Here is a 5,679-nt window from a genome sequence, read left to right on the forward strand (position 1 = left end):
TTTTCCATTTTTGATGCGTGTTATATTTAATTTTTTCATACAATTAAAATTCAGTACAGAATACATAAAAATGTATGTACGAGAGATAACATTTTTAACACATTTCCATTAAAAAAAAAAGATTATTAATTTTCTTCGATAAATTTGCTTAGAATTACGCGCATTGTCCAACAAAATTTGACCCGTCCTAATGTAGATATTTAGATGTATAAGTACGTGCATGTGTGTATGAATAAGCGTATGCGCCTAAATATATGCAGTTATTTTTGTGCTCTGCACAAACGCGCCTCTAAGCAATGATCTGACCTCACGTGCCAAGTATAGGTGTTTATGTAAAATAAATGCACACACGCATCCATACAGGTGTATTTAAATATGCATTAGATACTGAATATGCAGCCCGAAGCCAGTCCCTTGAGGCAGATATTCGCAGCTATTTAAGGTGTGCGCGCGTGCGTGTTTTTATAGTCTGGCGACACTGGACGCAAAATAGCAGGGCATAAATCTTTGCCTAAGGTGACATCGCCTCAGTGGACAAGCGAACGAACGAACGAACGAACGGGCGGCGAAGCGAAGTGTTTTTGTATGAATTTTGTTGTATTTATGTTCACAGATGCTGGGTAATAAATTGCAAGTGTCCTGAAATAAATATTCCCTACAAAACGATAGGCCGAAGAAAGAGCAACAAAACACACCAAATACACCAACACACGTGGCAAAGAAGCAGGCAAGAGGGTGTGTGCTGACGACAGTGGCAGTGGCAGCGGCGACAACGAACGACATTTTCTGTTGTTGCTGCCGATAAGAATCTTCAACAATTTCGCACATGACCAAGGCATTAGATTATAATGCTGGTATAAAATAAACGATGACATATAGGCAAATGTAACAGTGCAGTGCAAAACACATTATTTCACACATACATACATACATACATACATGCGCAGCAAAAAAGCAAAGTATTGGCTGTAGCATATAGAAGACTACATAGGTAAACAATTTGAAGCGAAGTCGGTAAATTTAAACGACCATTTATCTATATAAATGTATGTACTTATGTCTGCTTAAATATATTTATATATCGTTCACACATGTCTGCGTATGTAATTTTTCTTGACAATATAGTCCCTAGGTGGTCATTGTGCGCCTGTTTGCTCCTACCAATAATCATGGAATCGACTGCTAAACAGCAAATTAGATATCTATATACATATCTACATATGGATGTACACAAACGCTCTATATCTTCTTCTTCGCCCGACTTACTCACCAGTTTTTATTATCGTTGCTTTGCCATAGGAAATACCTGTCGCAGGACAAACATACACCAAATTAGTATTGAGCTAAGCAAATAAGTCGCTGCAGTCAAGCAATAATGTTGAACTGATAGCGCATTAAAATTAGTGAGAGAATGTGTACTTATTGCAAACGGCTTAGTGGAATGGGAAAGTTAAAAATAGGATATGCATTGCATTGATAAAAGCTTCGAATAAAACTTTAGACTTTTTGTTTTGAAAAGTTTAATCTTCGAAAAGATAATAATATGGCAAATAGTTAAAATTATTTTAGTTTAGGTTAAGTTAAGGCTTCCTCAGAAATTGCTGCAGAGAAACACTTCAATTACTCGTTGGGGCTCTTTTTCCAGCTCACAAAGCCTAAAGCAATATTCACAGGAGTACCATCCACCCATAGGCTATACTTAAATGAACCCACGAAAATATGTGCTGAATTCCTTTACAAGGAAAAGAAATTTCGATCTTTAGCATATTCAACTCCTTGATGAAATCATTAGACCATTCGAAATTCCTCTGCAGAAAATGGAAATGATTGTGGATAGGCATACACAGCTCGATCGTTCACACTTTCTAGACGCTCTAAGGAACTACCTTGAGCAGTACATTTTATATTGATTAGCTTAGATACAGAGCGGCCACATGATGATGGTTATGTAAGGGTAGGTCTTCAGGCAACTTGCACCGATAAGGGCTACTTACAAGACGCATCGCTCTGGATCCACACTTGTGTCCGTGACAAAGGGCAGATGAATCAATATATCGACAGATCTCACCAAACAACGTCTACGCTAGACCAGTAAAATGTTAGAATTCTAGAAGAGCTGATCTCAGAGTAGAGTTATCTCACCCTAGTTTTGATCCTTTGTAGTGGAGAAAATACTTCGCCTTCTTAGCGCCCAAGATATTCGATACTGCCCATGTGCATGCACGGACACCTACAGACGTTTGACGGATATTCATACACATAGGAGTAGATGTAGGTGCACTCTAAAATATTCTGGGCAAAAGCCGTTGAAATGTATACAAATTATTTTAGCATTAATACCCAAGGGCCAGTGCCGGCTGCAAACAGCCGGTATTTACTTTGCTCAGTCCTAAGAGTGACTTAGATTTAAGTGCAGTTTTGAGGTTGGTTTAGATCTTTGGTATGATAAAGTCGGTAGGCAGTATTTCTATATCGGATGGGAATATATCTAGGACGACGCTCGGCCTGAACGGCTTGTATTTTCAGAACCCTAAAATCATCAAACTGCTCAAACTGTTAGCGATAAATTTTGCACAAAAAAGATCTGTCGATACTAATTCGAGCTGAAATTTCAAGGCATTCGTCAATCAACATATGGTTGCTCTCATTGCGCCAACAACAGCCGACCTCTGAATTACTCTGAGTTTTTAACGGGCCTATCTTTAATACCGACTAGCAAACAGACCAGTGTCCCATAAAAGATAGTCACTTCTCGCTCTTGACTGTTCAGCTTCAAACTAAAGTTGAGCTCCAGCATAATGAGACTTCCAGGTATAGACTTCAGGGATATATAATCCCGGGCACTGTAGCATCGGTATTGAAAGGTACTCAGCTTTGTGGATTTCGCCTGAATGCTTCAAAATGTGAAAAGGATTAATGTGCGAATACTCCTTCGGTGAGATGTATAAATCCCTGGGCTACTTATTCCCTGACGGCCAAAACACCTGCGAGATTACCAAATGTAGGCTAAGCTTGACGTCCGATCCAACGCCCCGTACCGAAAATTGCGGCTACAAGAAATGGTGTATTTTTTTTTTATTAAAAAAAATTCGCGCTGTCAAAATGTTCGATAACAAGCAGAATAGGCCTGTAGACAAATTCTAATAGAGATTTTTTAGAAAAAAACGTATCAATGCGGAACTTCTGGCGCTAATCGATCCCTAAGTTTATGCTCATATACCGCTTTCACATACCTACATATCTATATGGAAACTCAACGGTGAAGTGACATGGAAATTAATTGCAAACTCCAAGTTCCGAGTATCTTTCATCTACCCAATTCTACTTTTCTGTGGCCTTTTAAAATCGTTGGCCCACTCCGCCTTAAATACAAGCAAAATAAGGCACAAGAAGATAATCAATTCTCTGTGACACACATACCAACCTAGTAAGTGCTTTGTAGCAAATATGTCTTGCAACTTCAAATATGAGTGCCACTCATCTACTCCACCTGCAGGGAGTTGAATTCCTTCGAAAATTTGTCGTTGACAATAAATTAAGTCGATTTATTGCTGCTTCGTAACAGGTAGCCCCCAGAGAAAGAAGTTTATATGTGTGCGTGTGTGTGAACAAGTTCGCACACGCTTTTCACCTGCCTGCCGCTCGGCTTAAATGGAGCTTTGACACAAAGCTATGCGTAATTTATTTGCTCAACAGTCGAACTGTGAATTGTCGCAATTCCTGTAATTCAAAGTGTACTGCCACCGGAATTAGGTGAAGGGGGTCAAACAACAAACTTCAGACTTCATTTTAGTTTGCTACACTGGTGTGCATTGGTGAGTATGTTTGCACGAACTAACTATTTGTTGATTGCTACTTTTTTGTAATTTAACATGGCAGGTGACATATGAATGAATGAGTAAAAATAATGGTTGACAAGCATTTTCAAATTACTATGTTTTAAATAATTATTTGTGTTTTAAAGTTGGAAGTGACTGAAGAGAGTACGGGTGAGGAATTGAAAAAGAAGAACGTAGATATATTGAGATAGCTTGGCTGTCCATATGCATACATACGTATTTACATTAGGGTGGTCCAAAAAAAAGTAAAGTCGGAATTTTAAAAAACTTTTTGTAGAAGTGGTATAGAATTCTTGAAAATCAATATTTTTCGATCGAAAAATTCTGGTTGTCTTCAGCAGACTTCCAATACGCCAATTGTTTATTTAGCTATTTTTTAGTACTAAAGATTTTTTATTGGTTATCCCATTGCATCTTTTGGAGGTTTTGGCGCATCTATAAAATATAGTTACTGTGAAAAAATTATTAAATAAACAATTAGGTATTATTGCTGGGAACCTCCTGCAGAGGAAAAAGTTTTCCGACCGAAAAACTGATTTTCAAGAATTTTATACCATTTCTAGAAATTTTTTTTCCATATAAACAAAAAAATTAGAGTTATTGGACAAGGTTGCGTGGCAACTCCCATGCAAATTGATTTTTTATGCTACATAACGCTGGGGGTGTGTTTTGCAGAAGTCTGGAACTTGGCATTGAGATATGTATACAAAATTAGTTTCGTGCCCATTCAGAAAAATTGGGGGTATTCTCTAGAAGTGATTATGGTAGAGTGCTGGGACTTGGTATTGGGATATATAAAATCAATTCCATACTAATGGAAGAAAATTTGGGTTGGAAGAAAAGGGGGCGTGGCACTTCCCGTAAAAACTGATTGTTTCTTACCACATATCCCTGGACGTGTTTGTGGAAGATTACTGAAACTTGGTTTGAATTATGTATCTATATAAAATTTATCCATTACTCATGGAAAAAAATGTGAGTTATTAGAAAAGGAGGAATGTCGCCTTCCATACATACTAAAACTGTCATAATACATATCTCTGGAAGGATAGAAAATCTCTGGAAGCATTTAAAATTTGTTATGTAGATTTATAGATTATACAACATATCATCTTTAAACTACACTGGCTTGCAGCAAAAATGTTCTATGGATGCCACTATCCAATTTCTATGTAGAATTGCTCGGTGATTCCGAAAATGAAGTAAATTTTTTTTCTATGGATACGTTTTCGAGATATTTACAATTTACCATTATTCAGCCTAAAAAAAGAGTGTTATCACTTAATCACGTATATTTGGCGAAACAATTGAACAATCGTAATACGAAATACGGAAATGAAAGCCAATGAAAATAAACCATATACATATGTACATCAAGTTTCGATAGGCCTGATTCTGATTCCTGAGAAATTAGTTAACAAAAAATAAAAAACAAAACAGTTGTTATTTTTTTTGTTTTCCCCCTCTTAAAGGTTGATTTTTTTTTAATTTTTTCATCAAAAAAAGAAAAACCAAAAATCTGGAGTTATTAATTAATTTATCAGAAACTATCAGGCCTCTCGGGCTATATACGGTTTATGTAGAATTTCATTGGCTTTCTTTTACCATATTTCATATTACGAACGACGTTGGGTACTCTGCTGGTCTTTCATAAGCGTTATTTCCTACTTATTTATTTATTTAATATATTTGACCCGTGCAAGATACCTAAGCCGATTAGAAGAGTATCAACAATCAATTTAATGAAGCGATAGCCTTGCCAACCACAAATAATATGTCAACGTATTTATGAGTACCTATGCATTTTCATCATCTCTTTCGATGCCTTCACCAATATTTG

The sequence above is a fragment of the Rhagoletis pomonella genome, unplaced genomic scaffold (assembly GCF_013731165.1).
Source record: "Rhagoletis pomonella isolate Grant_MI unplaced genomic scaffold, Rhpom_1.0 Rhpom_scaffold_00006, whole genome shotgun sequence".
Classification (NCBI taxonomy): domain Eukaryota; kingdom Metazoa; phylum Arthropoda; class Insecta; order Diptera; family Tephritidae; genus Rhagoletis; species Rhagoletis pomonella.